General features: G+C 41.0%; 1 protein-coding gene across 11 annotated transcripts in view; it reads left to right on the top strand.

Annotated features, from left to right (window-relative positions):
- ATXN1 (ataxin 1) overlaps nt 1–25,650 on the top strand; it is a 342,349-nt gene that overhangs the window by 131,976 nt on the left and 184,723 nt on the right. For 9 of the 11 annotated variants that reach the window (XM_063160277.1, XM_063160269.1, XM_063160242.1 and 6 more), the window contains one exon: nt 15,885–15,975. The exons of the other annotated variants lie outside the window; for them this stretch is intronic. The gene's annotated coding sequence lies outside the window, so the exon portion shown is untranslated. The remainder of the gene's footprint in view (nt 1–15,884; nt 15,976–25,650) is intronic. 11 annotated transcript variants of the gene reach the window in all.

Raw genomic sequence — 25,650 nt, 5'->3', positions numbered from 1 at the left:
ATACAGACAGATAGAAAGTAGCTTGGGAGATTATTTTTAAAAAAATTACTACAAAAATAAGTCCCATTTTCCTTTTTGGATTTTTTTAAAGAATATATCATGTTTTAGAAGCAAAGATACAAGAAGAAAAAACAAATACAATTTGAGATTTTATAAAATGCAGTGAATAGGCATTTTAAATAGCATAATAACACAAGGAGTCAAAACCTCACAGAAGGGCATTGAACCATTTTTCAATTTTTTAAACCTGTTTTTCATTCTATTTAATATTTTAATAACTCAAGGTGTCTCAGGTAGTGCTATATAGGCATTGCTGAAAACAGAAATCCTCTTTAACAATCAGAAAAGAAATATGACTTTCTTAGGATGCCTCACCTGTGATATGAAAGGTTTGCTTACACTGACAGGACTTGCCCCTTGACAAATCCTTCTACAAACCATTACAGCTTTTGTGGATGGACCTTCATCCTGAGCTGTGGTATCATATTTATTTTCCAGAGGCAGCCAAAGAGTTATTAGATGTTGATTTAGACAGATCTTCGTCTGCCTGCTTCAGAGGTGTCTAAGATTGAACTTCAAAGACACATGGATACATGCCAACACTATTTCTATCAATAGTTATACCAGTGAAACATTAACATATGAATATTGTGACCATGATCTTCAGTTAACCCAAGATTTTAATTACATGCTAATGCATTGAAATTTGGCCTCAGGTTGAAAACAAAGAAAACCCAACTCACTAACATATGGTGGAGGTTTCCCTGTTGACCACTTCTGTTCTCTCCCTGGCACCAAATAAAATGGTAGGTTCTCTCTATTACAAGGAGAACCTGATACTTCCTAGATACTGTGTTTCTTTCCTCTGGATTCTCTTTTTCCTTTTTCTCACCACCCACCCTGTTAACATTGCTCTTCTGTAAGTAGCACCTGTTGATGGACTAGCTGAGGATGACCTGCTTGGTCTGGTCATACGATTTGTGTTTGCATGTCCTTGTTTGTAGAACTGAGAAGCTGCTGCACCTCTCTCTTTAGGACTTGTCTGCTTCCCCTTTGAATCAGGTTGAGTTTCACGTTTCCTTCTTGCCACTCTTGCTAAGCTTTCTTGGTTCTCTGCTGTGATCTGGCCTGATATTTTTGTTGTTAGTGACAGTCTTGGAAATCACATGTGACTTCCTTTGTGAACTTGACAGTTGATTAATCAAACTGGGGGGAGGTAAGTGATATATGTTACATACGAGTATGTGTAACACGTGTCCTGTTTTACATGGAAAGAGGATGATGGTGGAGCTTACAGTACAATAGTCTATAGTTTAGAATTATACTATATGGTGTTGGGATAGCTCACAAATGCACTGGAAAAGTTCATAAAACCGATGTGATACTGCAATCCTGGAAGAGCTGGAGAAGTAAAAGTCTGCATTTTGCTCCATATTTGCACAAGATGACAAAGTAACTCATTCTTGTTGTGTGGTCTTCAGGTGTGAGAGTGATAGAACCAGCATGGATGCCTCCATGGATGTCACCACTGGTTTATTTCAAATGCACCTCAGTAGCAGGCTCAGAGGGAATACGATGTGTAGTGACTGAGCAAATTAAAGTAATTCCTCAGTGAAAGTATGACATTTGTTACATGAGGTTACTATCCAGATGTTATCTGTTAGTGTACAGTGAGAAAGAGCCCTAAGGAAAATTGAGGTGGGCAGAAGGTAAGCATCTGAAATGCATTAAACATCAGCAGTCGAGTACAACCCTGTTACCTAAGGAGTCAAACTTGGTGAATGTCATGTTGGCTGTATGGAATGGGAGAAATGCAAACTAAGACACACTTCTGCTATGTGTGCAGCTCTGCTATGAGGTGTGTTCATCTGAGCTGTCAGCTGGCTGGCTGCAGTGTTTGCTGCTGTTTATACAGCTCAGCCAGGGTGTCTTTATGAAACCAGCAGTGCTGTGCAACCTAGGCTGCAGCAACTGGTGGTTTTATGCTGCTCTTATTTAACATGAAGGGTGCGTGTTGTGCAACGCACCGAGGTGCTCAGCCAAAGGCTGTGGTGAAATAAGGGGTCAGGTTCCCACCTCTGTTACTTACTTGGGTGGTTTCAATGGAGCCATGTGGGTGTAAATGTGGTGTGATAGAGTCTGGGGCCTTTGGCGTGTGTCTGAGCCTCTGGGCTCAGAGCTGACGCAGACAGGTCAGCACTGCTGATCGCACACTGTTTGTTTGGTGGGAGTAGAGCAGTCGCTTGGCTTTTCCTTCAAGTGGAGAAGGACTGAAAGTTGTTGCTCAGACAAATGTCATCAGTCTTCTTTTCTTCCTGTGCTTCAGGTGGATGTGTTGGTGAATAAGACTAATCTTTTTTTACACAGCCCAAACAGTGTTTTGCCTTTTTATCCTTCTGTCCTGTTTTAACCATTTCCAGGCTTCTTTCTCTTGTTGCTGGCCAATTAGTTTTTCTCTTCACTGTCTTCTCTACCAAGATTCTCCTGTGCTCAGCAGTTCTTACTGCTGCATATCTGACCTACTTGTACACGTCTCCCTCACTGGCTTTGTTACCGGCACAATACTTAGATTTTGTGTAGACCATTTCTTCCCTTTTAATTCTGTGTGTGTTTCTATGTGTCTAAAATGCCCTTCTCCTTAGGGTGTTTCGATACCTCAATAGTTTTCTGCAGAAATGCAAATTTGAACGTTGTTTCATTTATCTCTCTTCCTTCCTAGTTTAGTCATAGCTGGATTCTGAGCTTTGCAACCCCAGTGATCTGCCTGGACAAGCCTTTCACTCCATGCAGCCTTCCGCTCCTCCTCATGGGAAAAGACCATTATTTCTTCTCTGAAGCTCCTCTGTGGGTGCCTGTTTCTCTGGCTGAACATTGGATTTTCAGTTTATGTGCCCCTGCTAGTCTTCCCTGGTTTCCAGCTGCAGTGTCTCTTCAGCAGACATCTTGCTTTTTAGGCTTGTCAGCTGATCTCTAACAAATCAGTAGCATATATTTGTTTGTAAAATGTTACATGCTGGCACTGTTAAAAAACACAAACAATGAAAACCACAAAACCAAAACTCATTCAGTTATTTTCTCTGTACCTGAGCATGAGCCTGGGTCATTTGCTTATAAAATAATGGAGAACTATTACTTTATTATCATATCATGTGATCTTCTAATCAAAGGATTCTTTTACTGTGTTAATAGCAATAATTCAAATTGTTAATGTAAATTTTAAAAAATGTAGTACCATTTTCATGTGTCATACTGATGGCTCAAAAGTAGCAGCTTGAGCACTTCTTTGGGCTTCTTTATCATCACTTCTTCTCATACCGTGATAAAGTTCTCTAGTAATAGATTGTGAAATATAAGTTAAATCAAAAAAGAATTTTTGAAAAGCACTTCATTCAGAAAAAGAAAATAAAAGTGACATAGTATGCATTTTGGGTGAGGTTCTTCAGAGAGGGAAAAATTCCTGGACTGCTATGGAGAAGTACCAAAATGAAGCACCTACTGAATGAGTGAAGTTCACTTAAGGTGTGAAGTGGAAATATGTAAGAGGGGTTTTTAAAAATTTTTCTTTTTTTTTTTTTTTTTTTTTTGGGTATCAGCATGCTTTTGCAATGAACTTACTATTGGAATGATACTGTGGTTATAGTAGATTTAAAAAAACCCAAACAATATAATAATTATTTTGATTGATAATGCTGGAGTTGGTATGTTTTCTCAAAAAGGAGGCTTTTGACTAAACAGGAAACCATCAAAAATAACTTCTATCTGGAAATTGATAACCCTTCTTGTTATAAATTATCAACAAAAAGATACAGACTAAGAGATATTAGAGGAAAATACCCATTTTACAAATTGATTTACTCAGTGAATTTAACAATACCGTGAGTATAGTTTCACTTTTCCTGTATGTAGGCAGTTTCTCGAGGTGAGAAAAACATCTGAAAAAACCCTCAACCTCATGGTTATAAGATCATAAAAACTGGTGCAGGGAGCTTGGAGGTATGAGTTACTACTTTTAAAGTCCTCTTTTAAAAACAACGCTAGACTCCATATTGATGGAGTGCTTTTAAAGGCAGTGCCCTTTTAATCAGCAAACAGGTCCTCTATGCATCAAATAATTAAAAATAGAGCAAAGTTTCTGAACAAGGCGTCTGGCAGAAGCGTCTGTACTTCCATCTGTGCATGATTAGCAGAATGTTTCATGATATTTAAATAGCACAAGCTTTGCTCTCTTTTTTATTATTTGTTGTACTGAAGACCTGTTTGCTTGTTAAGTGGTCTTTTTTGAATAGTTACTGGCAAGGAATCAGGAAAGTGTATGAAGACATCTTGTACACACTGCAAATGCCAAATTGTCCCTTTTTTCAGAGACACTGCCCTTACTATTTTTTTAATTTTTTTTTTTTGATTGGAGTTTTACCACATCCCTCACTTGATGTTTAAATTTTCTTAAGGACCAGTTGATTTCAGAGGGAGCTGAGCAGGTATTTCTGCCCAGGGACTGCAGCCTGGCGGCTCACGGGTGTTGCCCTCCCTGGGAGGCGCGTTGCCGTGCGAGTACGCACCAGGGTGCACTGGCAGAGTACGTGTGGCGGCTCAGCTCTGCAGCTCCTGCCTCTAATCTGCTGTGCACGCTGCTCTGGAGCCTTACCCTTTCATGGGGACGTAATCAGCCAGGCAACAGCTTTCCAAGTGCTTTTGAGGCCTTAAGCTGGGACTCCTCTTTGCTGGCAGTCATTCAGCATCAGATTGTGTGCTCTTCGTCTCTGGCTAGCAATGCGGTGCTTTGCAGTTGTAGCCACTGATTTCCCTCTGTACTAGTAAAGATTTTGTGTGTGTGTTTTACAAAGGCCAGTACAAGAAGGTATGGAATGAAAAGAAGCTGCTGTCTGGATGCTGAGTGCATTGCTGTAGCTGGCTGAGGGTAGTTTGGGTGCCAGCAGGTTGGTAGGGAGCTGAGACGCTCGGATAGGCTCAGGGGTCCTTTATGGAGAGCCAGTATTCAGTCTAAGGACAATCTGTGGTCTTGGATGGGCATGGAAAATAAGAGCTTTTGTGGTGTGTGTAAGTGGTGTTTACTCTGTAGCTGGGCTTTCTGTTGCTGGGTTTTTCTTCTTGTGTTTGAGGAAAGCTGTGGTGTGTGATGTGTGAGTACTGACCTGGGTCGTCTCTTAACTTCAGCTAAAAACTTCAAAAGAAATTGTGGTTACTACTGACAGCAAAGCTGCTAACCTGTCAACATAAATGTATAAACTCCGTGTGTTTGCACCTTAGAAAAAAACCACTGAAACACCTCGGCTGTGAAGAAAGTGTGTGCTATAAGCCTCCACACAGAGTTCACCCCACTTCACCTGGTTAGCACTGTGTTACTGGTGTCCACCATGCTGTTTCTGACCCAGGTTCTGCAGAGCAGAGTGCTCTGCAGTCTCACAGCAAGTTCTCCTCATCAGGTTTATATCTTACATGGTGAAGTTGTTGAGTTTCAGCGGGGGCAGTGATAGGATCACTTTGCAAATACCTGTCCATTGCCATCATTCAGCTGCTGGTCCAGGGAAGGCTTTAAGATGAATGAGTATATACAGGGAAGTACTGAAAGGGCAAGAGAACAAACAAACATGCTTCACTGTAAAAACTGAGGGTAACATGTATGCCCATTCCTTCAGCTAAACCTCTCAACTAATGCATGAAGCAGTTGCACTCACATTTTACCCACACTGCTCTTAAAAATCAGTTCCCTCAATAATTGATTTCTTCAGAAATAAGAATTACTTCTAGAGCTGATTCTTGATTAGTGCAGTTTGGTGGGTCTAATATTACCTTCTTTCCAGGAGCAGGAAGGAGAGAAAAGACTTGGGTTCATTTTAAAAAGATTCATGAAGTTGTGTTGGTAGGTTGGTTAAACTAAGCCAAGTTTTGTGTTTTACTCCTAGTATTTGTTCTCAAAATATACCATAATGCTTTTTTGGAACAGCTTCAGTATCTTGTGAATTTGAATTAATTAATATTAGTATGAGTTTCATACTGTCCAGCAGAACTTGGGGTTTTTTGTGTCTTCTGTCATGCCCAAGGTGCTCCAAGCACTTTAAAATAATGAGTTCAGTTATAATAGTGCTGAGGCTCTGTAGACAAACAGCTATTCTTCTGAGTGCAAGGAGATCAAATTAAAGGATTGCTTTTTTGATAGGAGTGGGAAGAATACTGTTTGTGATGCTAGTAATACCCCTGGTATTTTTTCGAGAGCATTTGTGACAGGCTCCTTGTTTTGGTACACCAGATTTTGCTGTTTATTACTAAATTTATAATTCTCAATACACTGTAAACAAAGTGAAGAAGAATTGCAGGACACATATTCAGAAGCTGTTGTTCACACCTAATTGTTGTATTTCTAGCCCTGATTATTTGACATCATGACATACTACATGAAAAATCTGGTAACCCTTGATTTCCTGAAACAAAACCAAAGCTTCCTTTTCTAGCCCTGCAAAAGTACATTGTATCTAAGCAGGTAAACTGGAATTCGGCCTAGGATAGTAGGATGCTGTTGATTTGTGTGAAAAATAATGGTTCTGTTAGTTGTCTGCAGGTCTCCAAAGGAGAGAGAGCGCCTTGTATCACTCAAAACCAATTCATTTCGGCTGGCTGGAGAGAAGTATGGACAGCATCCAACAGACAGCCATCTCCAAGTACAAAGATTATAATGGAAATGTTGATGACCAGTCAGTATTGATATATTAGGAAGTATTTATATAACTCAGTGTTGTTGACTACTGTAGAAATGTTGTCTTAGGCCCTGTTCCCACTGGCATTCCTCCTGTTGACTTTTGGAGTGTTAGGATCAGACCCCTTTGGCTCAAATTTGGAGTGAATTAAGACTGAAAGAAGCATGCATGTTCGGCAATCACCCTTCACTTTTGGAGGGGAGAATGGAGGAAATAACTGACTTGTGCAATGGTACCAAAGTTCTTTATGGCATCATCAAGCCATACACTGAAAATAAAGCTTTCCTTAAGCTATTTGAGATATTTCGTTTTGATCTATAGCCTAAAGTGTTCCCTGTTAATGGAAGACTCAGTGTGGTTTTTATGCTTTCCTTGTGAAGCTGTTCTTTGACAAGGAGAAAAATGTATCTAATTAGCATGCACCTTTCTGTATGTGGATTATTATGCATTCATTATTTTAAGTTGGTGCTATTATATGAAAGTTTCTCCAGAACTTTGGCAACGTGGTAGAAAGGAGTGACAGTTCAGTGCATTCTCAGCTGTGCAGCTCTAAAATATGTTGCTTTTGAAGACACCTACATGTTACAGTAAAAATACCCCTTACAGCCAAAGGTGCGTGACCACAGTCTAGGTAATCACAAAAGAAAGAGATTCAACTAAGTACTGAAACAGGAAAAAAAAAAGAGTAAATTTTTTTTAAGAGCAGTATAGAAATTATGAAAGACATAATTACTATTCTATGAATATTAAAAAAAAGCCCCCCAAACCCCACAAAGCTCAAGGGTTCACTATATGTAAAAGTCACTATCAGTTAGGGAATATATATCTAAATATTGAATGTATGCTAAATACTATATATTTGATTGACATTCAGGGCTCAGTTGTACTCCAGAAAAAGAACAGATGTGTAGCTTTGCTAGAAACAACAAAAGACAATTTGGGGAAATGCAGAAGTACTGCTAGAAAAGCTGAATGCTACATTTCTAAGTAAAATGCCATGTGACTAATATAAGTGCTCTTCTGTCCCAGATAGGGCTGCTGAAATTTTAAGCAGATAGCAAAAATTTACTGTTTCATATTTCATAGATAATAGTTGTTCTGAATGCTTTAAATAATACAGGAAATGTAGTGTGACAAACTTGACATTTGAATATTAATATTGATACTGAAACAGTTCACCACAAAGAATGCCAGGGCTGCAGGAGGAAGGATAGCATTTTGATCAGATAAAGACACAAAAATTATAAAGCCCTTCATATACATTGAAAAAAAGGCCTTGTGAAAACTGTGACAAAATTACCTTTCAAGATTAGACATTTTATATCCTGTTTTGGTAATATCTCTGCAGGGAAAGTTGGAAGCAAAGAGATGTCTTTGCCATTTCTGTCTTCCCCCTTCCTCCCCCACTTGCAGTTTGATGAAGGCTATTTGAAATAAGGTTAAGAGTCCAGGGCTATGAAGTGTTTTAGGTTCACTTGTACAAATACATGAGTGGATGTGGGCTCAAGAAAAGACACATGGGCATGTATACTCTTTGGTGACCAGTCTCAAACTTGCTTGAGATGCACTGTAAGTTATCCTCTGTAGAGTTGAGATTTGGCAACAGGTTACTTTATTAAAGAGAGGGTTTTTTTTTCTAAACATAAAATAGTGCTGACAGTCCCTTTTTCCTAAACAGGCAAGATTGCTCTCCCACATCTGTGTGCACATGAGTGTGTGCACAATCCTTTAGTATAAATTTGTTATGGCTTGCTTGATTTATGTAGCTATCTGTGGTGAGACCAGGAGAACACAGCCCTTCAGGTATAAGTAAGTTTCAGCCCACCTACATGATGGAGCCCAAGGACTGCGTCCTCTTTCTGTTCACAATATCTCTCAAAGAGGATACAAAATAAAGATGTAGACTGGTGAAAAGTTGATGATTGCAAGCAGAGGAGGCCAGCCCAAGCCAAGCCCATAGGAGGAGCAGGAATGTTTCTGTTCTGTCGCTCTCTGCAGTGCAGTGCTGGTGTGGATGTGCCCCACTTGATAAATCTCTTAGTGGCTTTTGGCAGTTGTTGTCATAGAGATGATTTGGTAAGTCACTTAGCTGGTTGTGGTACCGATAGGTACATTGCTTTCCAAAATTCCTTGTAAGTGGAGTATGTAGAGTACCTTTTTGGCTTTGTATGGGTAGTATAGGTTGCACCAGTTTGATTTTAGCTGTTTAGCTATATGCAAACTAGTTAAAGGCGTTTTATTTTTTGGGTCAGGAGGGAAAAGTTTGCCAGCCTCCCTTCTGAAAATGTTTTGGTAGCTGTGACCACTTTTTCACTTCAAAAATATATCTTGTGCTTTCAGACTCTCTCATTTTCAGATGTGATTAATGGTAATTTTTATCTTTAGAATGCAAATGGAATTTTTAGCATACTTTTGCACTGTATAGTGTTTCTTTCTGCACAAACTGCTTACCAGACAAATTAAAAAGACAAGTATGTATTTAAAACCCAACCAACCCAAAGCAAAGTACATTTTACCTTCTGAAATATTTATATAATTGTAGTTGTAGGTGCTGCAACATATTTATGTGGAAGTGGCATCATTCTGCTTTGCCAAGCGTAAGCAGGTCCCTTTAGCTGTGTAGGCAGGAGGAAATGTTGGGTATTTCACTGGAATGATGGCAAAGCCTTTGTGTCTCAGTGTGGGTAACCCACATGGGAACAACCCCTCTTAGGTACCTTCTGCAGGGGGCTGTTGCCTGTCGGGGAATCACAGATCCCTGACAGTTGCTGGTATTCCTGTAAAAAGGGTGTAACAGCAGCACTTGTATTAAGAAATGCAAATCCCCTGCTGCCATGTACAAAGCAGGCAGACTCCTGACCCCTTGGTGATGCCAATGGCATTTGAGCATGCCCTGTGAGTTGTTAAACTCGTTAGGCACAATCTCATTTTCACAAAGGAGACCTGGACTAAGACAGTAATGCATTGGAGATCTTACTCTCCAGGGCTGTGCAGTTGTAAGGTGATTCACAGCATGTACAGAGGGAATAGAAAATGTTATCTTGGAAGCATTCCAGTGTGTTATTTTGAAGTCATTTTGCTCAGGCACAAACGCTGGTGATTGTATGGCAGCCTCTAGAGCTACAGAGTGGAAGGCGGACCTCCTATACCTTAGGTTAGGCTGTAACTAGTAAATGACATTTTATTCTGTGGCCAGCTATTCACCTGACTATTCTGACCTCTGTTCCAAATAGAAATCAAGAAAATAAAATACTTCTGAGACTTTGGCCTGTTACAATATGGGTTGCTGCTGCAGATGATTATATAGATCTATTTTACTGCCAGTTCCCTATGCCAAAATTTAGAAAAGTGTCTTAATTTTAACTGCCCAGAAACACAGCCCAAAATGGGAGTAATCATACTGAAACAAATTACTTTTTTTACAACCTGTATTTGCTCTATTTCTTCTACTGTTTCTCAAACTACTACTGCCAGTGGTACAATAATAGGTTAAACTAACTTTAAAAAAAATAATTATAGTATAGTTGCTCAAAGGAACATAGAAGTAAATCGTTAAGACAACATTTATCTTCTGATTTAGTGTCTGAACCTGCTTATTTGATATCAGTGCAAATTAATGAAATTAGGATCATACCTTTAAAGAAATAGGAACGATAAAAAAAAACCAAAACATAACCCCAACAATTGTATATTTGAGCTCACCAACATAAAAATGTGACTGAAAAATTGTGACATAAGCCTAAGCATCAGCTAATTGTTATGGTGAATGGAATAATCTTCCATGGAGCTGTGAGTGACCAACGTATTATAGTGCATGGGGGCCCTATTAATGCACAGGGTATTGACAGAGCATATGGTAACTACTTTAAAACATGCCATATATAACATGCTTTTTGTACTGTTGTGTAAACTGCATTCTAATGTGTAACTGAGGATATAGGTAGTCTTAAAAAAAACATTTTGTGCTGTAGCATTTGCTAGCAATATGGTATATGGCCAGGATGTACAGTAGATATTCAAATTCAGTATGCTGCAGAATTTGTGAATTTGCATGTGAAAATACTTGTCATTTCTGGAAATACCCTGAAGTGTAACTGTCCACAACCTTCCTCTTCTAAATTATTATTAAATACTTGTTTTCAAAGCCGAATCTTTAGCCATTTGGAGTATGAATTTCATAGCTAGTGATTTTAAAATCTTATAGTCAGGACTGTGACCCAGAATTTTTTTTTACCATTTTTGCTGTCCTTTTGATTAATATGTGTGAAGTACCAAAGCCTGTGTACCTCAATACTGTTCATTACCTTGCCTTTTGGAAAAATTGAGGAAGAGCTAGGAAGAGACACGGGCAGGACCAGAGAGCCTTATGCAGTTCAATCCAGAGATCATTTCTCCTGGTATCACTTGGCTGAGGAGAGATAATAGGTCATGCCTCTGGTCAGAACTGTGTAGTAACATGTGAACCCTTGGGAGTAGGGTGTTCAAACCTGGGAGATGTCCTTCCTGGGGGGACATTTTGGAGCCTCCAGGAGTGGATCATGGGAATGCTGGGGCTCTTTCAGCTCAAACTGTGAAAGCTGGGGCCTCACCTGCCTGTGTGCTGTTCAGAGATGGGGAGCTGCCTGCATGCAGGTAACCAGATTTTAATTTTTCATCTTGCCCCTGCAGCAGCTGCTCCTCATGGGTTTTTTTTCCTGCTGCTCTGTGCTGCTGCAGGGTCAGGTTTACCCTGAGAACATATGCTTGTGGGTGCTCCATGCCAGTGCTGCAGCTGAGGTATGGGATCAGAAGAAGAATGAGGAATGTGGTGGCTGCCTGTGAACCTGCTCACCTTCTGCACACTTTCAGGAGACCTATAAAATAAGGCAACTAATTGCTAAGGCTGGAGTTTGTTTAAATACAACTCAATTGTTGCATAATGTCTATTACCTAAATTTTTCTATCCTTTTGGAATGTTGCCCCTGAGGGATAACTGGATACAAGTGTTGCACTGCGTGTGCATAAAGGCAGGAATATTCCTACAGGCTGCTGCAGCCCTCGCTGGAGGTTGTGAGTGGCAGTGTTTGTTTGCGGCGTAATGGTGGGTTTTAGTTTGTACTCTGTGGTGGCAGCAGTGACCAGTGACTGTGGTCTGTGAACCTGTTGGCTTGGAGCCTGCCTCTGAGGAGCAGGGACTCAGGAAAGAAAAGCTGGCTGTCAGCTGGTGCAGTTGTTCTATGGTAGGCTTCGCTTTTATCGGGAAAACCTTGCAAGTGGGAGAAGATTGAAAGCTTGCTTGGCCTTTCTGCAGGTGAAGAGAGGTCATAAAAGTTATTTTTTTGGGATGCCAATTGTTTTTTAGAATTCTAATTATACTGTTTCATTTTAATGTAACTTTCCCTGGTTTTTCCCCTGTCCATTTTGAGTCAAGTAGCACTTCTGTCTTTCTGTTTAACAATATGTGCGGTTGTTGCTATCCAAAATTCTTTATTGATCTAATAAAGTAGTTAAATGAGGTGACTTTGAAAATATAATAGGATAGCTAAGTGAATCTATATAAAAATTCATGTTTAACAGAGAGCATATTTGACAAAGTTAGCCAACATTCTGTGAGCAGTGTTATGGTTATGGCTGTTTTCAGACAACTTGAAAACCTTCTGGAGAACTCATCCTCTGGAGTAAAATGTTTTCTGCTTGTTTCTCTTATGAAAGGGAATAAAGTGTTACTGTTGTCAGAATCCATTCATTTCTCATACCTTGTAGTAAATGATAACACTCCCCTTCTTGTTTTTGAGATACTGAAACATGGAAGTGAAAAATGCCTCATTTAATTATTTAGATATAGGCAAATAATAATGTTTTCCCCTTTTCTTGCACTATTTCTGACTGCTCTTTAAAAATTCCACTGCACCCCTGGTAGGTGAAATGGTGTGGGCCTGAAACAAGAGAAACCATTCCTAAAAGTTCAGCCTGGCTCATATCTGAATGTGCTGCCTCTCATGCTTCACTGCGAATGCACATCAACCCACTGGTGTGATAACATGGAATGAGCTGCAGTCACCCAAACCTTTGCTTCATCTTGAGCAGTCAGGCTGGCAGGAGTGGAAAATGCTCCTCAGCAGCAGGTTTGGTGCTTAGGAAAACTGATTTAGGAGTAAATTCTTGCTCCGATGGCGACAGCCTTGCTCCTGCTGTGTGCCATTGGTGACAGAGGAGGAGCAGCAGGCCATGCCAGGTTGGGTACCCCTGGCATGGGCCCTGCCCACACGTGGTTGCAGGGAGGGGCTTGATGGGGGGGTAGAGCTCTTCCTGCTGGGACTCATGGCACCTTGCTGGAGTTCAGCTGAACAGTGTAATTAGTATCATTCTAGCTCCCAGTCAGCTGTAATCGGTACCAGGAAGGCGCTTCTCTTTGCATAACCTATTAGAAAAGCTATTTTACTTTCCTACATGTATGCCTTATATGGAAGAACAGGCAGCATGGTGATTTGACTGGCAACTGTGAAATCTGCATCAAAATGCTTGTACCAATCATCCTTTAGGCCAGCGAGGGGAAAGTACTGCTGGGTGTGCAGGGTGCTCATACCTGAGCTGGGGGCAAATGCCGACTCTGGTCCCCACTGGTGTCAAGGGAGTTAGTGGCTGAAGCTGATCTGGGCAATCTTCCAGCCTGAAGGATGTGAGGCAAAAACGGATGGGAGGAACTGTAAGTGATATGAGGGAAGCAGTAGGCTAGGAGAAGAAGGGTCCAATAAAATCAAGTAATAAAATACATCCATAAAACTGCAGGACCTGAAGTTTGAAACAGTAGCTCTATGCTTACATGCTTGGCACAACTTTCATTTCTAATTTGTCTGCTTCCTTCAGGCTTCCTCTTGCCAGAGAGGTGGTCTGTACGCTCACTGTCTGCAGCTGGAGAGTCCCTGCTCTGCTCATGCCAGTGGTGATAGAGGACCACAGGGAGATAAGAGTTCTCCCTGTAGCAGTCATTGCTCTTGGGTGGGTGTGCTTGGCTGGTTTTCCAGATCATAGACTTCAGGCAGTAAGGCATTAGAAATATTATAGTCTATTAAACGTACTGTGGAGCGTTTGGCTGCACTAACTGCTGCTTTTAATAGAGCTCAGATCTGACATTTTTGGGACTGAGAGGGTTTGGATGTAAACTTTGTTAAATTGGTTTTGAAAAAGGAAGTTCTTTCATGCTTTGAAGGGAAAAAAATATGAAGACAGAACTGCAAGTCTCTTCCTTAAATCAAAGTTTTCTGCCTGAAATGGGAACAGCTCAGCAGAACAGTTTAAGTAAACATGGCCATAACTGCTTATCTGAGACATTGGCATCCTCTCTTCTTACTGTGTTACTTTTTTGTGGTATCCTGGCGTCTCTCAGTCACTGATGTGTTTGTTCTCACAGCACCTCCTTTGTAGGCATATGCTTTTGTGTCCATTTGATAGTTGCTACCAAGATTTGAGGCATTATCTGAAGACCTTGCTCCAGGAGTGTACCTTTTCTACACCTCTGCAGATGAGATTTTGGAACTGCTGTCTGAACAGTCCTTCCTGCCTCCAGCTCTGAATTTCTCTCTGTCTCTGTTGTGGCTTCTTTATTTATTAAGCAGGGGAAAAAACAGAGGCAACTGTTTCTGAGTCATCCCAAGTCACTGTTCAGGACAGGACAAAATCTAGGCCAGTGACAGCTGGTGTACAGTTGTAGCCTGTGTGGGGGGTCAGTATAAACTGGGAGATTCGCTGAAAATCACGTTATGTATGTGAGAGTGCAAGGAATTAGGTACCATACTGTAAAGCTGGTGCCTGAGAATGGGATCATGATTCTTCACCTAGGTAGGAAAAATGCACCATATTGTGAGAATGACTTATTGATACCTAACATTACAGCTTGGGTGAGTTTTGCCTGTGTATGTTAAAATAATGTAGACCTACAGTGTGTCTTTTATCCAGGAGGCATTGCCACCTGCAAATAACTTCTTTGCACTCCAAGTTCTTCCACTGTATCATTGCTTGAAACTTCATTATTGAAATTAATTTTAAAGTTAATGCTTTGCTCTTAAGACCAGCCTCTAAAGAAAGAAATTTGTTTTTATTTGTACATGAACAACAAGAAGAATGTTTTAGTTATAGAATGTAGGATTGTAATTTATTTGATAGGTCTATAAAGTAAGAAATTCAGTGATGTTTCATAGAGCACTTCTGTGTGTTCTATAACATCTTCTTCAAAGTAATGGAAGAATAAGAAATGAGAAGTGAGAGATGCTTTGTGTTTTTTCATGGGAATGAATGTGTCTGTACATTTTTGAGGCTCTAGTAGAAGTTCTTCCTCATTTTGGTTATGTTACAAGAAATAAAATCAATTATAAGGAAAAAGAGAAAAAGAAAACTATGCCTCTTGCTTACTTTTGTTGTGATTCCAACAACAGTGCATCAGGTCATGGGAAGTGATCTCAGCCATATTTTTAGTTACAGTTTGAAAAATTATGTTTTGTCATGAAATAGTGCCCAGAATTTTAAAGCTAGTACACATGCAGATGTAAGTATATTGCACTGCCAATGCCAATCTAGTACATAAAGAGCTTCACAACCGTTTGGATCTGCTCTTCTTTCATAATGGGCTGCAACTTGTTTACTAATGCTTGAAAGCATGTACACATCAAATAAATCTCTGGTATTTGGGCCATAGTGTACCAGCATTATGCAAAGGGAAGATTAACCACACTCAGTATTAAGCTACGATCCACTTCACTCTTGATTCCTCACCATAGTAAATCAACCAAACCATCAAAGAACAGAATTAATGGAAGGGTTCCTCAGACAATAGATTTATTTCCATGTTTATTTGTATTATTGTTAAGAAAAGGGAAATCAGCAGAGCAAATCTGCCTGGAGGCTCAGGACGTTATAAATTAATCGAAAGACATGAAGTGAACTTTTGGGTGTGGAAAACCAGCACCAGATGCAAATGCTACATAGCTGTATCATACGGTGTTGCTGCAACAACTGAGAGAAGCACTCCTGCTTTGACTGCTGCTGCTCTCAATAGATAGCCTTTGGCAAGCAGTGTATTGGCAAATCTGACACAGAGTGAATTTGCAACATTGACTCAAAAGACTTTCCTTACATGAAGCATCTTTAATGCATATCATTTTAGCTCTTTCCTGTTTTTACTCTGCTCTCTTTCAGTGAAAAGGTCACGAGAAGCAGTAGCTGAATTTTTCTGAAGTGCTTTACAGCAGAGAAAGTGGGGAAACCTCTTAAAGTGGTGTCTTATTCTGTAAGTTAAATCTTTTATTCTTCAGTGAATTAATTAATTTATCTTCTTTTATTTTTTTAAATCCTATGTATCAGAATAATTGTAGTCACTTAGAAGCTGTCCCCAGGCAGTGAAACTCCTCATCCCCACCTTGGCTTTCCCCCTCCCCCAGAAGTAGTCTTTGCCAAATGAAACCTGTCAGCCCACTTTGGCAGATATAGAAGTGTGCAGCTGACTCAGTCCCTGCCACAAGGTGACTGTCCCTTTGCCCCAGCTGGGGCTGGTCTTTGCATTCCTGCTCAGAGATGTGCCCTATTGAGTGTGCGTCTTTTTCTTCGGCACTTGCCCCACAGTGCCCCACCTTTTCTTTGTGCATCCCACTGTAGTAATAGGAGGTTTTTCAGAGACCAAAATGGGAACTTTTTGGCTTTTCCCCTACAGCAATAGCATAGGTATATTTGATGTTGCTACCACTATCACTACAAGAAATAAAAGAGAGAAGACTGTATTAATTTTACAGTAACAGATATAGAGATGTTCTTTAATGTAACTAGAGGTTCAGTTAGTGCTGCTGCCTTACATTGATTCCAATAGAAGGTCAGAGATGTTAAAAAGTGTAGTGCTCAATATTCAAATTTAATTTGTAGCATCAGTTTAGGATGGCTTATAAGTTTAGCTAGCCTTAAGGGTGCTAAGTACTTCCAGCTGAGGCCAGAAGGAATTTCAGCTGGTCAGCAGTTCCTGTGATTTGGCCTGATACTACTTACTATCATTTTCTTGCACACCTGATACTTCTGCATTTTTTTTGCAGGTATGAGTTTCTTTGCTCACATCGCTTTATGCCTCATTTGCTAACTCTTCTGTTCTGGAAAATTGGCAGGATGACAGCATGCAACTCCCTCATCCTTTTGTGTTAGGGCTAATCCTCAGGTTTCTTTCTGATGTGTCTCCAGAAATATGTATTCAGCTGAGGCTGAATGCTGGTTTGATTTGTAATACTAAAATGTGAACAGTGCAGATCACTTTCTGTCTCTTAAAAAAAAAATCACAGTAGAGGTGTATATGAAGAGTGTCAGAGTTTTAAACTCAGTCACATAAAATACGTTTCTAAAATACAGATGTACTTTGGCACATGCCAAAGTACTTTGCTGAATCTGGATGTTTGTCTTTGCTTTGTAAACTCGGAACTTTACAATTAACAATTAGATGACTGATTACTTAACAGGTTATGGTATTTTACTGCTCTGAATTGTGCTTTGGCATGACAGACAGATTTTTATTTTGATTTCAGATTATATGACTTGTTTTTACTTCTTTTTTTTGCTTACCATATGATTTAATTAAAGTTTTGTTGCAGTGATTGACAGTTGTTTTATTTGATACCTGTTTATAGACGTTTATTCATTACTTTTTCAATGTACTGATATTTGTCAGAAGAGAATGGTATTATTTCTTTTGTCAATGAAAATGAGGCTATAAATTACTGTAATTTTGGGATACATTTCTGGTATGAGCAAACAGTATTCCCTTGGTGAGTTTTCTACTGTGGAAAACTAGGTTATGCATAATATATTTTAGAAAAGACCTGTATTCCTCTGAAGAGGAATGGCATTGTGCAACTCCTAGAAACAGAGAAGAATCAAAATGTTTGTATAGTCTTATTCAAAGTATGGAAGCATCTGCAGTGTTGTTCTTCCTTGTTCACAGGGGGGACTGGAAATTACTGCTTCTGGATTCTGCTTGTGATAGATAAATAATTTTTTTTTTTTAATCCCTCTTTTGTAGGACACGGGGTGAAGGGTTCAGCTTTCAGCACCTTGGTGCAGTCACCTGCCAGGTTCTTCCCAGAGCTGCCCTGTGCCTGCCACTGGTGCAGGTGTGTTGGGTCCCAAGGTGGCGATACCCCCAGTCACCAAAGAGCAAACGAAGGTCACACAGATGTGTCACACAGATGTGTGACTTTGTATTTTACCGACAAGTTTAAAAGGATTTTGCAAAATTACGACGCGAGTAAGCTGTGGGAGTAGGGAGGATATGATGTATTCTTCCCTGCTAAAATCATTGTGTTAACACTCTTGGCACCACCACTGAACTCCACAGTAACTCGTGGTGTACATTTGAAAAAGGCACCGAGCAGCACACACTGTTTAATTCTGCCTTCTGTTACGCAACAGAGCGCGATTGCCTCAGTGAAGCACATCTGCATTGCGAGAGTAAACTCTCCTGGGAAGCAAGTGCATCTTCCACACAAGTAGGAGTGAGGCGTGGGCTGGGCATTGCTATTTTGGCAAGCAGAGGGAGCCAGTGTTGGAAAGCTGCCTCACCTTTCACTTTCCATGGAACTTACCCTTTCTCCCTGTTTCAGGCACCAACCACTGCCACTTGCTTCTCTTAGTGGTGGCATGGAGATGGGGATGTTTTCAGTGGTTGATTAAAAGCATTTATCAGGGTTTTGGGAACCATGGTCTTTGCTATCTGTCAGGTTTGTTTGTGATCCTTGAGCGGAATAGGCTGTTAGGAAGAAGAATGCACTTTGGAAAAACATCTGGAAGAGCTAAGAAAACATTTTGGTTTTACTAAAATAAGCAAAAGAAAACCACACCTGTGTGATAGTATCTTCTTTAACTGCTAAGTCGGCAGCAGTTGATGGAAGGCACAAAATTCCTGTAACTTTTATATTATGTTTCAGTTTGCTTCTTCCAAGTCTCTCTTTTGCTGGAAGCAAAGTGAAGCTCCTGCTGTCTCAGTTCTGCTGAAGTTCTTCCTGTCATCCTAAGCTTGGTTATCAACCCTCATTTTTCTCCTATCAGCATGCATTACATTTTTATGGCAGTATTTAGCAAAGACTTTCCAACAGTGCCTATGACAGTGTAATTGGACCCCTCTGTCTAACTGAAATTACTCCCTCTTTAATGGGGGGCTCTGGCTGCTTTCTAACAGCTTTCTTTGAGGCAGGCTGGAAGTCTAGTTAGCTGGTCTGTAATGTGGGTGCACAGCATTTCACCAGGCATTAGTCAAAGTAGTTATTCATAGTTTGCTGTTAACTGTAAGAGTGGAGTGAGTGAGATTCCCCAGGGGTCTGTCCTGGCTTTGGTAATAAAATACTCACTGTTTTCATTATTGAAATGACTGATGGAGCAGAGAGAGCAGTTGTTAATTTTACATAGGATAAAAAGTGTGAAGGGGGGCTGCAGGCTCCTTGGAAGGCACGATTAGAGTTTTGAGCTGCCCTAGCTAACAGGAGAAATAGTCTGGGAAAAAAACCCTGAAAAATAGTCAGAATACAAACATAGAAGTGCTGTAGAGAGATAGAAATATCCTGTTGCATGAGACAGGATGGGGCTGACTCAGTAGTGGTTCTTCAGAAGGTGGTCTGTGAGCTGGTGTTGGGCTGTGTTGGAGTAATTGTTTGGCCTGGTTTGGTTGAATATGGTGGTAAAAAAATCACAGCTGGTTCCCAGACCAGCAGAGAAAACCTGTGTCATGTCCTTCTCTCCCTGGCACCTGGCTGCCAGTGCTCTGCTGAGTGGGCAGCTTTTCTTTTGATCCCCCGCCTGCTTTGGTTCTGACCCTGGAGCTGGTGACCAAGCCTGTAGAGAAGTGTCCCAGCTCAGATCCTCCCAGGCCTGGTCCATGTGCACAGGACAGCGCATCTGAGGAGGGTTGCAGACCTGAGACTGTAGGTGTCATACAGTCATACAAGGAACAAGGGTTCCCCATCCATGTTCCTCAGGAAAGCACTGTTTTAGGGTGTGTAAAGAAAAGGCATGAAATAACTCCTCCACTCCTTTCAGTGTTTGAAATGGCTTAACATCTAGTTTGGGGCACAATGCAGTCAAGAGCCAGCTGGGTGGTGTCCAGGAAGAAGGCAGGAAAAATGATGAAAGATTTGGAAAACATGACCTGGGGAAGAAGATGAAAGAATAGGGATTGTTTAGTCTACAGGGGACAAGGCCAGTAACAGACATGATAGTAGTGTTCAAGTATGTGGAAGGTTCCTGCAGGGAGGAGGGGAATAAACTGTACAGCCTGACTGCTTGGGGCTAGGGCTAAAAGAAATGGGCTCAATATGAAGGTGACAAGACTTAGGTAAACATTTAAGAAAGCTTTGAAATTATAAGGATATTTTGGTCCTGCAGTTATTTGCCTTTGAGGAAGCTGTGGAAGCATCATCACTGGAGGTTTTTATAAAACAGACAAACCTCCTACAGGAATATTTTGGGTATTGCTTTGGGAAAGGAGGTGGAATACATGCTTCTGAAGGTCGTTTCCCAGGAAATAATGAAGAAATCTTATTTATTTATTTTATTCTGTGAACTTAGGTAATTAGGTAATATAATAACCCAGCAAGTAACTCAAGAGATAGTGACAATTCATTATTGCAACATACCAGTGGTAAATAGACAGCTGATTTATGCACAAAACTCAGTGATGATGATGATACCCTTCTGCTCTCTATTCTAGTTTAAAAAAAAAATCTGAGCAAGCTAATTTTACTGGAGCGTTTCAAAAGGCTGTTCCTGTAAATATCTTACTCTACACAGAAATAGAGGAAGCAATGTTAGTTGACTTTGCTTATTGAAGTATTGTGCAAACACTATCAGTACCTGTTATTGATTGTACGTAGCACGACCATGGTAAAACCAGCAGTACTTTATGAGGCATAGGAGCTGAACCGGAGCAAGATGTGTTTTCAATCTTGATGTCTGTGCACTTTTATGCTTCTTTTATGTGGAGTAGGGAGGGACTGAGAAGAACTAAGCTTTAGTTACCTCATTGCTATCTATACACAATTTACTCTCCATTGTCTTTTTACATTAAGTGCCTTGAGAAATGCCTTGTGGTGTCCCGATGGATACTTTCCTCCCTTTTTTCTTCACTGGAGGATCCGTTCTATGACTTTGAAAGTTCCTGCAGGTCCCCTGAAGTCTTTCAACTCCATTTCTGCTATAGGACCAAAATGTACTTTTCTTTTTGAAACACAGTTCTTGTCACTGTGCATGACAGGGAAGAGGAGGTCTCGTGTTGCTATGATGCATGAGAAGGAGCTGGGCGATGGAGTTGCTACAGGACACCCTTAGGAGAGTTTCCTGAGTTGGGAGGGCCAGTTTGCCTCCATGCGAGGACAGCCAGGCTCCTTGTGTCCTGCTCAGTGCAGCCTCTGGTGTGGCAATCCTGAAGGATGTTCTGTCACCCTCATCCTGGGCCTAGGAGCAGTGGCAGAGGACGGTGCAGAGTCACCATGTGCCTGGCATGGATTTAGCAAGGCTTATCATAATCCTGGCAGTATCCACACTAACCCTGGGCAGTCAGATATCACCGTGTGTTCCTGTCCCTGGCCCTGCAGCTCTGGCCTCACAGTGCTGTGCCTACACCAAGGAACCTGCTGCTGAGCCACTCCTGGTGCTCCTGCACCTGGGAAAGTTGCCCTGAGCACCCAAGAATTGCTGCTCATTACCTCTTTGCAAGAGCTTCCTCTTCCTAGTCTGCTGCTATGCAGGTCTGCGTCCTGATCGAGTGTGATAACAAAATGAGGACACGTATTCACACGTGCACATATGTGCATATATTTTAGTCTCTTGCCTTTTTAAATATGGAATAGCAGTGTGCACGTTTCTCTGTCCCAGTGTATCTGCTTTGCATCAGAAAACTAATGTTCCTCATGATCCTGAGTGTCCCATCGCATAAGAAATAAATCAGTACTGCTCTTGCTATGGAGTTTCTTCGGGGGATTTAAACTGCTGATTTAAATTGTGACTAAAATCAGCAATCAGATGAACTTTACAGAAATCACCAGCTTCTAAATCTTGCTTTGCATTTACTCTTTGTAGTTATAGTCCTTAAAGAAGAGAATGCATTCAGTACTTGAAATAATTTCATATATCTTTTTTTAAACTTGTACTACATTGTATTTCTACAGATGTTCTACCAGTAATCTGCTCCAATATAGATTTCTGTGAGCCTTTAATTTTTCTATTTTTTTTAAATCAATGGTGTGCTTTCTGTTCACTGTTGACTAGATTAGATTTTTTCATGTGACTTGTATCAGGCTATATTCACATTAAAATAAACGTTCAGCAAAAATGCCCAAAAAGGAGATTCTGAAACATTTCTGTCATGCAACTAAATGCTTCCCTAAAATAGGAGCCGAAAAATAGGAGGGGAGAAGAGGAAAAAAAAAATCAGCTTGTTTTGCGTTAAAATTAAGTAATTTTTAAAAGGAACTGTTAATTATTATTTTTTTTGGTCACAGTATCTTAGATAAGAATTTTGGGAATCATCTTGAACTCTTGCATATCGCTTCTGTTAAGAAATTATTTTAACTCCTATTTCCTTCCATCTACAACTTTTTAGTTTGTTTCTTTTGTTTGAACCAGCTATATAACTCAGCCTGCTAAATGCACTGACATGACAGAAACCCTCTTCGGTCTGGCAGAAGATTCTCCTGCTGCAAGCTGTCTGGCAGGCCTGGTTTAAGAAGTGCAGTCATTAACTGATAGCAGTCTTGAGGTTTGATTTTCTTTGTGACTTCAGCAGGAAACAACCTTCTCTAAATGTTGATCAAACAACAACCCTGAATTTGAACAGTTTCAACAGATGCCACATTTGAATGTAATATACATTGTCATAACCTAGTTTAGAATATGTCTTAATTTACATACATAAGTGCATAAGAAAGAAATCACTTATATACATTAATTAACCTGTATGCAGAAGGTGGTGACCTGTCTCCACTGTGCTCAGAGAGGGAGAAGAGGGTTGTGTAGCAGACTTAGGAGAGGAACAGAGCTTGAGGCTTTGCTGTTGTGTTCCCAGTCACATTCTTGGATCTTGCAAAAGTGACTCTCTCTTTCGGATTCATCCAGCTGTAAATGAGGAACTGAGACTGAAGACTGTTGAGAGATTTTAGGAATAAAGCTAGTAATTTTGTTTTCTGATATGCTACATAATCTCTTCCAGGAAAAGGCAGTGATGGCTGTTGGTCCCATGGGTGGCAGCAAGCTCAAGGATCAAATGTGATAACACTGATCACTTGTGGAGTCTTGCAGTTTTCTTCTTGGAGAGCTTTGCAAACATGAGCTGGAAAGAAAGATACTGGAAAAACGAATTTTCTTTTCTAATGTATATAGAAAAGCCAGTTCTTGGAAACTGGGGTAGGAATTGATGTGGTGCTGAGATAAATCTTCAGAGATGGGCATGACTGGAGTATTGGGTGATTGCCCCTCTTCCACCGCCCTTGGCCAAGACTTTGGCTGCACAGTCTTCCCAGCATTGCTCCTGGTCAGAGTTTAGGCGTGGGAAGAAGTTGCTGCTCCTTCCATGTACAGTGCTGGTTAACTCTTAGCATCATAAGCTTGGTGCTCCCTCACTTGTACCTCTCCCTTCTCCTCTCCTAGCTTGGTGCCCATCCTCAGCTGCCTCTGATGCAGGGTGCCACCCTTGCCTAACTGTGTCTTGGAGCTCAGCTTAGAGGGATGAGTGCATCTGATGGGTCCTTTTGAAAGGTGATGCTCAGAAGTGTCTGTACTGGCAGGGGCTGTGTACAGCTGGGAGATGAGGAACCTTTTTGCAGAACTATCAGTCATGGTTTGTCATCCCTTTGTCACTGTTAAGCAGTTTCTACGCTGGTGGCCTGAGAGCCCTGTGGTGGGATTTATGTAAGTGCAGCACTGTCTCCAGGCTGAGGTCAAGGGAGTCCTCACTGAGTCTGCATCTGAGCTCTGATCACAGTTTGTCACTAATTGTGTTCAGGTCAGTTGACACTGTATGTCCACATGCAAATTGCGCAGCAATTTCAGGAATCATCTGCAGAAGAAATAGAGGCACTTGCATCATGAGTTCAAGGAAAATCAGTAAGTGTGAAACCCAGTAGTAAAAAGAGCATGAGGGTGTTTCTTGCATGGCCAAAACCATTCAAGGGTAATGGAAAGATTAGTCTGGGGGAAAAATTGTGTATCAGCTTCCATGAATCCTGTGCATTTATCTTTTGGGGTTCTTTGTGTTTGTTTAGTTGTTGTTTTGGTTTTAGGGTTTCTTTTAGTTTTTTGTTTTTGGTTTTTTTTTTTTTTTTTTTTAACAGCTTGCTAGTGGATGCTATAATCAGGAGTATGTTTGTTTGTAGACTTACAAGGGGAAGGCCACATGGCAATTTGTGGTTGCAGACTGATTCACTGGCTGCTACAGCCTGCGAATGGTGGACAGGGCAGGGTGGATTCCAGGAGCACTGACACTTAACTGCAGGCAGCTGATGGGGACCTTCTGTGAGTGAGTAACAAAAGGAGTTCCACTGCATGCTGGCCAGAAAATATCAGCTAATGAAGCCTCTAAGATAAGATTTAAACTGACAGGAAATGAAAACTAACTTTACTGTTTTTCAAGCAGGCTGACCAGCCTCCCCCTTCACTAATGTTCCTGATGACTGTAGGGGAGCAGTTCCTCTACCTACTTCTTGGAATATATACACTTGGGTTAGAAAAGTGCATGACCAAAGTGCAGAGCCAGGCTCTGCTGTCTGTGGGGCTGCAATGAGCCTTGGCTCTCAGTCCAGCTTTTTTTAGACAAGCCCTTGCTGTCGTTATCTCCAAAAAAGCTGCATTTGAAAGCAAGGACTTGTGTAAAGAAGGAAAGTACAACACTTTCCTGTCTCTCTCTCTGCCTGTAATCTGTTACAACAGATCTGTTGCTGTGCAGAGTGTGTTAGGCTCAGCAACTGCTCTTCCTCAGCATACCTGTCAAATTTTGAAATCTATAAATAAGGATGTTTAGAGCAGGGGGAATAGACACACCTTCTAGCTCCATTGAAATGCTTGGGCGTAAACAGGCTTATTTTGGCAGGACAGATTGGGGAAAACAAACTCTATCTCTCTTTCTATATATATTGCTAAAATATAGGGACTATCCCAAATAAAACAGCTGGTGTGTCTATGTGGCTAAAGCAGATTTCCTTAGATTTATGCTAGTCGTGCTATGAGCTGCACTAAAAGAAAATTAAACAAGTCATTTTTCATCCCCTTCAGCTGCAGACCTTTGTCAAAGTTTGTTTCTTAGAAATTAGATGAACCTGATGAAGCAGGATCTTGTGTCTAAAAATAGAGCATTTTACTTTCCATCTTACCCCTTACAGGCAGGGTATAATTTTACCTCATCCAAGAAGTGAGATGAAAGGGGAATTGAGCTTTGCCTTACGTCTCTGTCTTCATTTGAGCTTGTGACAGAGGACCTTCATCTTTCCTGACCAGGTTCAGAAGTGGAGGGATCCTGACAGAGAGGAACCAGCACTGCAGGTTGTTTATGTCGCCAGGGCAGCATTTGCATTTTGCAGGTAACGTGGCCTTGCATATGACTGTATGGCTTCTGCTGCCCAAGAACATGGGGCTGAATGTTCTGCTCTTGCAGCAAAACAGGCCACACAGCCCTGAAAAAAAAAGATGGAGCTTTAAACCTGAGTTTAGCAAGGCCACCTGAGCTGCAGGTCCACTGGAGTGTAGCTCTGCAAGTAGCCCCAGCTGCCCTTTGGGCTTCTTTAGACACGTAGGAGTGTCCAGCTGCAGCTGCCTCCGGGCTCTGCAGGTGCTTGCAGGGGAGCCACAGAGGGGCCGGGGGGATCCTGCAGCCGCCTGCCCTCGGCACTCACCAGGAAAGCCAAGTCTGACTAGCAGGAAGGGAAAAGCTGGCTGACGGCCAGGTTGAATGCCA

The sequence above is a fragment of the Melospiza melodia genome, chromosome 1 (assembly GCF_035770615.1).
Source record: "Melospiza melodia melodia isolate bMelMel2 chromosome 1, bMelMel2.pri, whole genome shotgun sequence".
Lineage (NCBI taxonomy): Eukaryota > Metazoa > Chordata > Aves > Passeriformes > Passerellidae > Melospiza > Melospiza melodia.
This window is presented reverse-complemented; position numbering and strand designations above follow the sequence as displayed.